Genomic DNA, 13,089 nt, shown 5'->3' on the forward strand with positions numbered 1-13,089 from the left:
GGGGCTAACGCTCCTCTCCTCTAGAGGACCCAAACCTCTGTATCTGGCTCAGGGGGAGATGGTCTCAGTGCTGCGGGGGGCTAACGCTCCTCTCCTCTAGAGGACCCAAACCTCTGTATCTGGCTCAGGGGGGAGATGGTCTCAGTGCTGCGGGGGCTAACGCTCCTCTCCTCTAGAGGACCCAAACCTCTGTATCTGGCTCAGGGGGAGATGGTCTCAGTGCTGCGGGGGCTAACGCTCCTCTCCTCTAGAGGACCCAAACCTCTGTATCTGGCTCAGGGGGAGATGGTCTCAGTGCTGCGGGGGCTAACGCTCCTCTCCTCTAGAGGACCCAAACCTCTGTATCTGGCTCAGGGGGAGATGGTCTCAGTGCTGCGGGGGCTAACGCTCCTCTCCTCTAGAGGACCCAAACCTCTGTATCTGGCTCAGGGGGAGATGGTCTCAGTGCTGCGGGGGCTAACGCTCCTCTCCTCTAGAGGACCCAAACCTCTGTATCTGGCTCAGGGGGGAGATGGTCTCAGTGCTGCGGGGGGGCTAACGCTCCCTTCTCCTCTAGAGGACCCAAACCTCTGTATCTGGCTCAGGGGGGAGATGGTCTCAGTGCTGCGGGGGCTAACGCCTCTCTAGAGGACTCCAAAACTTGTATCTGGCTCAGGGGGAGATGGTCTCAGTGCTGCGGGGGGCCAACGCTCCTCTCCTCTAGAGACCCAAACTCGGTATCTGGCTCAGGGGAGATGGTCTCAGTGCTGCGGGGGCTAACGCTCCTTTCTCTGTGAGGACCCAAACCTCTGTATCTGGCTCAGGGGGGAGATGGTCTCAGTGCTGCGGGGGCTAACGCTCCCTCTCCTCTAGAGGACCCAAACCTCTGTATCTGGCTCAGGGGAGAGATGGTCTCAGCTATGGGGGCCAACGCTCCTCTCCTCCAGAGGACCCAAACCTCTGTATCTGGCTCAGGGGGAGATGGTCTCAGTGCTGCGGGGGGCTAACGCTCCTCTCTCTAGAGGACCCAAACCTCTGTATCTGGCTCAGGGGGGAGATGGTCTCAGTGCTGCGGCTGGCTAACGCTCCTCTCCTCTAGAGGACCCAAACCTCTGTATCTGGCTCAGGGGGAGATGGTCCAGTGCTGCGGCTGGCACGCTCAGGGAGGACCTAAACCTCTGTATCTGGCTAGGGGGAGATGGTCTTCCAGTGCTGCGGGGGCTAACGCTCCTCTCCTCTGACCCAAACCTCTGCATCTGGCTCAGGGGAGATGGTCTCAGTGCTGCGGGGGCTAACGCTCCTCTCTCTAGAGATGTTGACCCAAGCCTCTGTAATCTCTGGCTCCCAGGGGGAGATGGTTCTAAGTGCTGCGGCTGGCTACGCCTCCTCTCCTCTAGAGATGTTGACCCAAACCCTCTGTATCTGGCTCAGGGGGAATGGTCTCAGTGCTGCGGCTGGCTAACGCTCCTCTCCTAGATGGACCCAACCTCTGTATCTGGCTCAGGGGGGAGATGGTCTCAGTGCTGCGGGGCTAACGCTCCCTCCTCTAGAGGATGTGGACCCAAACCTCTGTATCTGGCTCAGGGGGGATGGTCTCAGTGCTGCGGGGCTAACGCTCCTCTCCTCTAGAGGATGTTGACCCAAACCTCTGTATCTGGCTCAGGGGGAGATGGTCTCAGTGCTGCGGGGGCTAACGCTCCTCTCCTCTAGAGCTGACCTAAACTCTCTGTATCTGGCTCAGGGGGAGATGGTCTCAGTGCTGCGGGGGGGCTAACGCTCCTCTCCTCTAGAGGATGTTGACCCAAACTCTGTATCTGGCTCAGGGGAGATGGTCTCAGTGCTGCGGCTGGCTAACGCTCCTCTCCTCTAGAGGATGTTGACCCAAACCTCTGTATCTGGCTCAGGGGAGATGGTCTCAGTGCTGCGGGGGGCTAACGCTCCTCTCCTCTCGAGGATGTTGACCCAAACCTCTGTATCTGGCTCAGGGGGGAGATGGTCTCAGTGCTGCGGGGGCTAACGCTCCTCTCCTCTAGAGGATGTTGACCCAAACCTCTGTATCTGGCTCAGGGGGAGATGGTCTCAGTGCTGCGGGGGCTAACGCTCCTCTCCTCTAGAGGACCCAAACCTCTGTATCTGGCTCAGGGGGGAGATGGTCTCAGTGCTGCGGGGGCTAACGCTCCTCTCCTCTAGAGGACCCAAACCTCTGTATCTGGCTCAGGGGAGATGGTCTCAGTGCTGCGGCTGGCTAACGCTCCCTCTCCTCTAGAGGATGTTGACCCAAACCTCTGTATCTGGCTCAGGGGAGATGGTCTCAGTGCTGCGGGGGCTAACGCTCCTCTCCTCTAGAGGACCCAAACCTCTGTATCTGGCTCAGGGGGGAGATGGTCTCAGTGCTGCGGCTGGCTAACGCTCCTCTCCTCCTAGAGGATGTTGACCCAAACCTCTCTGTATCTGGCTCAGGGGGGAGATGGTCTCAGTGCTGCGGCTGGCTACGCTCCTCTCCTCTAGAGGATGTTGACCCAAACCTCTGTATCTGGCTCCAGGGGGGGAGATGGTCTCAGTGCTGCGGGGGCTAACGCTCCTCTCCTCTAGAGGACCCAAACCTCTGTATCTGGCTCAGGGGGAGATGGTCTCAGTGCTGCGGCTGGCTAACGCTCCTCTCCTCTAGAGGATGTTGACCCAAACCTCTGTATCTGGCTCAGGGGGAGATGGTCTCAGTGCTGCGGCTGGCTAACGCTCCTCTCCTCTAGAGGATGTTGACCCAAACCTCTGTATCTGGCTCAGGGGGGAGATGGTCTCAGTGCTGCGTGGGGGCTAACGCTCCTCTCCTCTAGAGGATGTTGACCCAAACCTCTGTATCTGGCTCAGGGGGGAGATGGTCTCAGTGCTGCGGGGGGCTAACGCTCCTCTCCTCTAGAGGACCCAAACCTCTGTATCTGGCTCAGGGGGAGATGGTCTCAGTGCTGCGGGGGGCTAACGCTCCTCTCCTCTAGAGGATGTTGACCCAAACCTCTGTATCTGGCTCAGGGGGAGATGGTCTCAGTGCTGCGGCTGGCTAACGCTCCTCTCCTCTAGAGGATGTTGACCCAAACCTCTGTATCTGGCTCAGGGGGAGATGGTCTCAGTGCTGCGGGGGCTAACGCTCCTCTCCTCTAGAGGATGTTGACCCAAACCTCTGTATCTGGCTCAGGGGGAGATGGTCTCAGTGCTGCGGGGGCTAACGCTCCTCTCCTCTAGAGGATGTTGACCCAAACCTCTGTATCTGGCTCAGGGGGGAGATGGTCTCAGTGCTGCGGGGGCTAACGCTCCTGTCCTCCAGAGGATGGTGTTGGAGGAACTGGCCAGAGAGAAGACTGTCCTGGAGGAGGAGGGGGAACGCAGAGTGGTGAGTCAAAACCGACACTACACACACACACACACCACACACACACACACACACACACACACACACACACACACACACACACACACACACACACACACACACACACACACACACACACACACACATACACTTACAAACAGCAAGGTAGACTCAAATATTCATACATGCTGATTGCTTGAGAATTAAAAGGACTGACCTGTAGGATACACTCTTTGCTATTCTGTGTTGTTCAGGTGAAAGATGAAGGTTTGATAGATGAAGACGAGGAGGAGGATCAAAGTGATGAAGATACGCTTGGTACTAAACTCATTCACCTTACATGTGTCATTTGTTCATTTTCCGTCAACTTTAACCAGTGTTCTACAGCCAAGTGACTCTGTCTGTAGTTCAGACAGTAAATCATACACGGTGGCCATCATCAAACCAAACGCTGGCTCACGGCAAAACTAGTGAGATTATCATGAAGATTCAGGATGCCGGGTTTGAGATCCTAGCCCACGAGGAGAAACGCTGAGCGACTCTGAAGCACGAGATTTCTACCAGAACAAAGTAGGAGAGGTCAGTAGATTTCTACCAGAACTAAGTAGGAGAGGTCAGTAGATTTCTACCAGAACTAAGTAGGAGAGGTCAGTAGATTTCTACCAGAACTAAACAGAGAGTCTTTTGGGAGCCAAACGCCTCTTTTAGGTGAAAGGAGATAAAAGATCTGTCTCACTGAAAATACTGGGAATGCCCATCACTATTACCTGTGTGTTCCCAGGCCTGTTTTGAAGACCTGATCCAGTTCATGTCCAGTGGCCCCTCTCATGTCCTGGTGGTCTCTCAGAGGGGGGGGTCAGGTAATGTGGTGCCAGCATGGAGGGGAGTTTATTGGTCCAGCAGACATAGAGGAAGCCAGGAGGGATAAACCTGAGAGGTACAGTTAAAAATATGACTCCTAATCCAGAAACACAGCCCTAATCCAGAAACACAGCCCTAATCACAGAAACACAGTCCTAATCCAGAAACACAGTCCTAATCCAGAAACACAGTCCTAATCCAGAAACACAGTCCTAATCCAGAAACACGATCCTAATCCAGAAACACAGTCCTAATCCAGAAACACGGTCCTAATCCAGAAACACGGCCCTAATCCAGAAACACTTTCCTAATCCAGAAACACAGTATTTATACAGGAACACAGTCCTAATCCAGAAACACGGTCCTAATCCAGAAACACGGTCCTAATCCAGAAACACGGCCCTAATCCAGAAACACGGCCCTAATCCAGAAACACAGTCCTAATCCAGAAACAAGGCCCTAATCCAGAAACACAGTCCTAATCCAGAAACACAGTCCTAATCCAGAAACACGGCCCTAATCCAGAAACACGATCCTAATCCAGAAACACAGCCCTAATCCAGAAACACGATCCTAATCCAGAAACACAGTCCTAATCCAGAAACACAGTATTTATACAGGAACAGGACACGGGCACAATACTCAATGATCATAATATTAAAGTAACATATATTCAGTACAAACATTTGAGGGTTTTTAATTTCTAATAGTGGTATGTATCTGTGTACGTGTTGTAGATGCTTAGTTTGAGGGCTGTGTGGACATTCACTTCACTGAATGAAGATGGCATGTATCGACACAGATTGTTGCTCCAACAGAACAGACACACCCAAGGCACCGTTCCTCTCCTAACTATCCTCACTGGTCAGCAGCAGAGTAACCATCTGTCCTCCTATTTCCCTTCCCTTCCTCTACCCTCTTCTCCTCCCTCTTCTCTCCTCCTCCCTTTTCTCTCCCCTCTTTCAACCTCTCCCTTCCCATCCTCTCCATCTCTCTCTTCTCTCCCTTCCTCCATACCTTCCTCTCACCTCCTCTGTCTCTTCTCACTCCTTCCCCTCCTCTCCTCCCTCCCTTCCGCCTCCCTCCTCCCTCCCCTAGCCTACGTGCCCAGTATGGCAGTGAAACCCTGTTCAACTCGCTCCACGGTAGTGACGACAGCCATCAGGCCAGGAGGGAGCTGGCTTTCTTCTTCCCCAGCTTCAGGACTTCTTCCCGGGCAGAGCAGCACGAGGAGGAAGGGCGAGTGGAGAGGACACTGGCTCTCATCCGACCCAACCTCTCCAGGGAGAGCAAAGGTGGCGCGTGCCAGTACTGTACACAACACACGTCTGTTTCTAAAATCAGCTTAACAGCATCACAGGGCTGTATGCAGTGAAGAAGTCATTTGCGTTCTGAGATTTTCACGGTTTAGTCATTTATTAGCGATTCCTCAAAATGTTTTTCTGACAACTGAAAGAAATATCAGAAATAGTCTGAAGGCATATTGAAGCATCATTTTGATGACCTTTTCTAAACTATTCTGTTCTGTTCTGAGGCTGGTTCAGTATGGTTTTCTATTCTAGATCAGGTCTGGTCTGGTCTCCATGAGGATGGTTCAGTATGGTTTTCTATTCTAGATCAGGTCTGGTCTGGTCTCCATGAGGCTGGTTCAGTATGGTTTTCTATTCTAGATCAGGTCTCAATGAGGCTGGTTCAGTATGGTTTTCTATTCTAGATCTGGTCTGGTCTCAATGAGGCTGGTTCGGTATGGTTTTCTATTCTAGATCAGGTCTGGTCTCCATGAGGCTGGTTCAGTATGGTTTTCTATTTTAGATCAGGTCTGGTCTCCATGAGGCTGGTTCATTATGGTTTTCTATTCTAGATCAGGTCTGGTCTCCATGAGGATGGTTCAGTATGGTTTTCTATTCTAGATGAGATCTGGTCTGGTCTCCATGAGGCTGGTTCAGTATGGTTTTCTATTCTAGATCTGGTCTGGTCTCCATGAGGCTGGTTCAGTATGGTTTTCAATTCTAGATGAGGTCTGGTCTGGTCTCCATGAGGCTGGTTCAGTATGGTTTTCTATTCTAGATCAGGTCTGGTCTCCATGAGGCTGTTTCAGTATGGTTTTCTATTCTAGATCAGGTCTGGTCTCCATGAGGCTGGTTCAGTATGGTTTTCTATTCTAGATCAGGTCTGGTCTCCATGAGGCTGGTTCAGTATGGTTTTCTATTCTAGATCAGGTCTGGTCTCCATGAGGCTGGTTCAGTATGGGTTTCTGTTCCAGATGAGATCTGGTCTGGTCTCCATGAGGATGGTGCAGTATGGGTTTTTGTTCCAGATGAGATCTGGTCTCGTATCCATGAGGATGGTTCAGTATGGTTTTCTATTCTAGATCTGGTCTGGTCTCCATGAGGCTGGTTCAGTATGGTTTTCTATTCTAGATCAGGTCTGGTCTCCATGAGGCTGGTTCAGTATGGTTTTCTATTCTAGATCTGGTCTGGTCTCAATGAGGCTGGTTCAGTATGGTTTTCTATTCTAGATCAGGTCTGGTCTCCATGAGGCTGGTTCAGTATGGTTTTCTATTCTAGATCAGGTCTGGTCTCCATGAGGCTGGTTCAGTATGGGTTTCTGTTCCAGATGAGATCTGGTCTCCATGAGGATGGTTCAGTATGGGTTTCTGTTCCAGATGAGATCTGGTCTCCATGAGGCTGGTTCAGTATGGTTTTCTATTCTAGATCAGATCAGGTCTGGTCTCCATGAGGATGGTGCAGTATGGTTTTCTATTCTATATGAGATCTGGTCTGGTCTCCATGAGGCTGGTTCAGTATGGTTTTCTATTCTAGATCAGATCAGGTCTGGTCTCCATGAGGATGGTGCAGTATGGTTTTCTGTTCCAGATGAGATCTGGTCTCCATGAGGCTGGTTCAATATGGTTTTCTATTCCAGATGAGATCTGGTCTGGTCTCCATGAGGATGGTGCAGTATGGGTTTTTGTTCCAGATGAGATCTGGTCTCGTATCCATGAGGATGGTTCAGTATGGTTTTCTGTTCCAGATGAGATCTGGTCTCCATGAGGATGGTGCAGTATGGGTTTCTGTTCCAGATGAGATCTGGTCTGGTCTCCACGAGGATGGTTCAGTATGGGTTTCTGTTCCAGATGAGATCTGGTCTCGTATCCATGAGGCTGGCTTCACTGTGTCTCTCCAGAGAGGTGATATTAACAGAGGAACAGGCCAGACGGTTCTACAAACGACATGTTGACCAGGACTACTTCCCTGCCCTACTGCACAACATGACCAGGTAACCATCTGACAAATGAAACACAAGAGAACTACAATATCAAAGCAAGAAGACAAATCAAAAACAATTTGGCATCAGTGGTCTTTATAAGATCTCATCCCTATTATTCCCCCTAGTCTATTATTCCCCCTAGTCTAATATTATCTAGTCTATTATTCCCCCCTAGTCTATTATTCCCCCCTAGTCTATTATTCCCCCCTAGTCTATTATTCTCTAGTCTAGTATTCCCCCTAGTCTATTATTCCCCCTAGTCTATTATTCCCCCTAGTCTATTATTCTCTAGTCTAGTATTCCCCCTAGTCTATTATTCCCCCTAGTCTAATATTCTCTAGTCTATTATTCCCCCTAGTCTATTATTATCTAGTCTATTAGTCCCCCTAGTCTAATATAATCTAGTCTATTATTCCCCCTAGTCTATTATTCTCTAGTTTAGTATTCCCCCTAGTCTATTATTCCCCCTAGTCTATTATTCTCTAGTTTAGTATTCCCCCTAGTCTATTATTCCCCCCTAGTCTATTATTCCCCCTAGTCTATTATTCCCCTAGTCTATTATTCCCCCTAGTCTATTATTCCCCTAGTCTATTATTCCCCCTAGTCTATTATTCCCCCTAGTCTATTATTCCCCCTAGTCTATTATTCCCCCTAGTCTATTATTCCCCCTAGTCTATTATTCCCCCTAGTCTATTATTCCCACTAGTCTATTATTCTCTAGTTTAGTATTCCCCCTAGTCTATTATTCCCCCTAGTCTATTATTCCCCCTAGTCTATTATTCTCTAGTTTAGTATTCCCCTAGTCTATTATTCCCCCTGGTCTATTATTCCCCCTAGTCTATTATTCTCTAGTTTAGTATTCCCCTAGTCTATTATTCCCCCTAGTCTATTATTCCCCCTAGTCTATTATTCCCCCTAGTCTATTATTCCCCCTAGTCTATTATTCTCTAGTTTAGTATTCCCCTAGTCTATTATTCCCCCTAGTCTATTATTCCCCCTAGTCTATTATTCTCTAGTTTAGTATTCCCCTAGTCTATTATTCTCTAGTTTAGTATTCCCCTAGTCTATTATTCCCCATAGTCTATTATTCCCCCTAGTCTATTATTCCCCCTAGTCTATTATTCCCCCTAGTCTATTATTCCCCATAGTCTATTATTCTCTAGTCTATTATTCCCCCTAGTCTATTATTCCCCTAGTCTATTATCCCCCTAGTCTATTATTCCCCCTGGTCTATTATTCCCCCTAGTCTATTATTCCCCCTAGTCTATTATTCCCCCTGGTCTATTATTCCCCCTAGTCTATTATTCCCCCTGGTCTATTATTCCCCCTAGTCTATTATTCCCCCTGGTCTATTATTCCCCCTAGTCTATTATTCCCCCTAGTCTATTATTCCCCCTAGTCTATTATTCCCCCTAGTCTATTATTCCCCCTGGTCTATTATTCCCCCTAGTCTATTATTCCCCCTAGTCTATTATTCCCCCTAGTCTATTATTCCCCCTAGTCTATTATTCCCCTAGTCTATTATTCCCCCTAGTCTATTATTCCCCTGGTCTATTATTCTCTAGTTTAGTATTCCCCCTAGTCTATTATTCCCCCTAGTCTATTATTCTCTAGTTTAGTATTCCCCTAGTCTATTATTCCCCCCTAGTCTATTATTCCCCCTAGTCTATTATTCCCCCTAGTCTATTATTCCCCCTAGTCTATTATTCCCCCTAGTCTATTATTCCCCCTAGTCTATTATTCCCCCTGGTCTATTATTTTCTAGTCAAATCAAATCAAATCAAATGTATTTATATAGCCCTTCGTACATCAGCTGATATCTCAAAGTGCTGTACAGAAACCCAGCCTAAAACCCCAAACAGCAAGCAATGCAGGTGTAGAAGCACGGTGGCTAGGAAAAACTCCCTAGAAAGGCCAAAACCTAGGAAGAAACCTAGAAAGGAACCAGGCTATGTGGGGTGGCCAGTCCTCTTCTGGCTGTGCTGGGTGGAGATTATAACAGAACATGGCCAAGATGTTAAAATGTTCATAAATGACCAGCATGGTCGAATAATAATAAGGCAGAACAGTTGAAACTGGAGCAGCAGCACAGGCAGGTGGACTGGGGACAGCAAGGAGTCATCGGGCACGGTCCTAGGGCTCAGGTCCTCCGAGAGAGAGAAGGAAAGAGGGAATTAGAGAGAGCATATGTGGGGTGGCCAGTCCTCTTCTGGCTGTGCCGGGTGGAGATTATAACAGACTGGGGACAGCAAGGAGTCATCATGTCAGGTAGTCCTGGGACATGGTCCTAGGGCTCAGGTCTAGTATTCCCCCTAGTCTATTATTCCCCCTAGTCTAATATTATCTAGTCTATTATTCCCCCCTAATCTATTATTCCCCCCTAGTCTATTATTCCCCCCTAGTCTATTATTCCCCCTAGTCTATTATTCCCCCCTAGTCTATTATTCCCCCCTAGTCTATTATTCCCCCTAGTCTATTATTCCCCCTAGTCTATTATTCCCCCCTAGTCTAGTATTCCTCCTAGTCTAGTATTCCCCCTAGTCTATTATTCCCCCTAGTCTATTATTCCCCATAGTCTATTATTCCCCATAGTCTATTATTCCCCCTAGTCTATTATTCCCCCTAGTCTATTATTCCCCCCTTGTCTAACTCGTCTCTATTATGTTATTCCTATTCACTGTATTTCTGTTACAGCGGTCCTGTGTTGGCTCTGTTGACTGTGTTTCTGTTACAGTGGTCCTGTGTTGGCTCTGTTGACTGTGTTTCTGTTACAGCGGTCCTGTGTTGGCTCTGTTGACTGTGTTTCTGTTACAGCGGTCCTGTGTTGGCTCTGTTGACTGTGTTTCTGTTACAGTGGTCCTGTGTTGGCTCTGTTGACTGTGTTTCTGTTACAGCGGTCCTGTGTTGGCTCTGTATACTGTGTTTCTGTTACAGTGGTCCTGTGTTGGCTCTGGCCCTGGCCAGGACGGGAGCTGTGGACCACTGGAGGAACCTTCTGGGCCCTAAAGACGTTAACAAGGCCAGGGAGGAGCAGCCCGACTGGTACGACTTGCTCTCATAAAGATCACTACTTATTACCAGGTCCAGTAGGACTGTTTATTACCAGGTCCAGTAGGACTGTTTATTACCAGGTCCAGTAGGACTGTTTATTACCAGGTCCAGTAGGACTGTTTATTACCAGGTCCCATAGGACTGTTTATTACCAGGTCCCATAGGACTGTTTATTACCAGGTCCAGTAGGACTGTTTATTACCAGGTCCAGTAGGACTGTTTATTACCAGGTCCAGTAGGACTGTTTATTACCAGGTCCAGTAGGACTGTTTATTACCAGGTCCAGTAGGACTGTTTATTACCAGGTCCCATAGGACTCTGCTATAAAGTAATGTGTATATACACTGAGTAGACAAACCATTAAGAACATTCTTTGTCGCTGGGGACTTGAACCAAGCATGATTGTGTATGTGTGCCATTCAGAGGGTGAATGGGCAAGATTACATTTATTTGCCTTTGAAAGTATACAGTGGGGCAAAAAAGTATTTAGTCAGCCACCAATTGTGCAATTTCTCCCACTTAAAAATATGAGAGAGGCCTGTAATTTATCATAGGTACACTTCAACTATGATAGACAAAATGAAGAAAAAAATCCAGAAAATCACATTGCAGGATTTTTTATGAATTTATTTGCAAATTATGGTGGAAAATAAGTATTTGGTCACCTACAAACAAGCAAGATTTCTGGCTCTTACAGACCTGTAACTTCTTCTTTAAGAGGCTCCTCTGTCCTCCACTCGTTACCTGTATGAATGGCACCTGTTTGAACTTGTTATCAGTATAAAAGACACCTGTCCACAACCTCACAGTCACACTCCAAACTCCACTATGGCCAAGACCAAAGAGCTGTCAAAGGACACCAGAAACAAAATTGTAGACCTGCACCAGGCTGGGCAGACAAACAGTTAACTGTTTGTACTGAATGAGCTAAAGATAAAACAGTACATCATATAACATCCCTACACCTCCACATATCCACAGCATGTTCAATAACACCACATATCCACAACATGTTCAATACCCCCACATATCTACAACATGTTCAATACCTCCACAACACAACATGTTCAATACCACTACATATCCACAACATGTTCAATACCACCACATATCCACAACATGTTCAATACCACCACATATCCACAACATGTTCAATACCTCCACATATCCACAACATGTTCAATACCATCACATATCCACAACACAACATGTTCAATACCACCACATATCCACAACATGTTCAATACCTCCACATATCCACAACATGTTCAATACCTCCACATATCCACAACATGTTCAATACCCCCACATATCCACAACACAACATGTTCAATACCCCCACATATCCACATCACAACATGTTCAATACCTCCACATATCCACAACATGTTCAATACCACCACATGTTCAATACCACCACATGTTCAATACTTCCACATATCCACAACACAACATGTTCAATACCACCACATATCCACAACACAACATGTTCAATACCACCACATATCCACAACACAACATGTTCAATACCAACACATATCCACAACATGTTCAATACCTCCACATATCCACAACACAACATATTCAATACCACCACATATCCACAACATGTTCAATACCACCACATATCCACAACACAACATGTTCAATACCACCACATATCCACAACACAACATGTTCAATACCAACACATATCCACAACATGTTCAATACCTCCACATATCCACAACACAACATATTCAATACCACCACATATCCATAACACAACATGTTCAACACCCCCACATATCCACAACATGTTCAATACCCCCACATATCCACAACATGTTCAATACCTCCACATATCCACAACATGTTCAATACCACCACATATCCACAACATGTTCAATACCTCCACATATCCACAACATGTTCAATACCACCACATATCCACAACATGTTCAATACCACCACATATCCACAACATGTTCAATACCTCCACATATCCACAACATGTTCAATACCCCCACATATCCACAACACAACATGTTCAATACCACCACATATCCACAACATGTTCAATACCACCACATATCCACAACACAACATGTTCAATACCACCACATATCCACAACATGTTCAATACCACCACATATCCACAACACAACATGTTCAATACCCCCACATATGCACAACATGTTCAATACCCCCACATATCAACAACATGTTCAATACCACCACATATCCACAACATGTTCAATACCACCACATATACACAACATGTTCAATACCCCCACATATCCACAACACAACATGTTCAATACCCCCACATATCCACATCACAACATGTTCAATACCCCCACATATCCACAACACAACATGTTCAATACCTCCACATATCCACAACACAACATGTTCAATACCCCCACATATCCACATCACAACATGTTCAATACCCCCACATATCCACAACACAACATGTTCAATACCCCCACATATCCACAACACAACATGTCCAATACCACCACATATCCACAACACAACATGTTCAATACCACCACATATCCACAACACAACATGTTCAA

General features: G+C 47.3%; 1 pseudogene; it reads left to right on the forward strand.

Moving 5' to 3' along the window:
• The first annotated feature begins 25 nt into the window (after window positions 1-25).
• On the forward strand, window positions 26-10,516 carry LOC124029396 (annotated as a pseudogene).
• The last annotated feature ends 2,573 nt before the right edge of the window (window positions 10,517-13,089 follow it).

The sequence above is a fragment of the Oncorhynchus gorbuscha genome, unplaced genomic scaffold, assembly GCF_021184085.1.
Source record: "Oncorhynchus gorbuscha isolate QuinsamMale2020 ecotype Even-year unplaced genomic scaffold, OgorEven_v1.0 Un_scaffold_6216, whole genome shotgun sequence".
Lineage (NCBI taxonomy): Eukaryota > Metazoa > Chordata > Actinopteri > Salmoniformes > Salmonidae > Oncorhynchus > Oncorhynchus gorbuscha.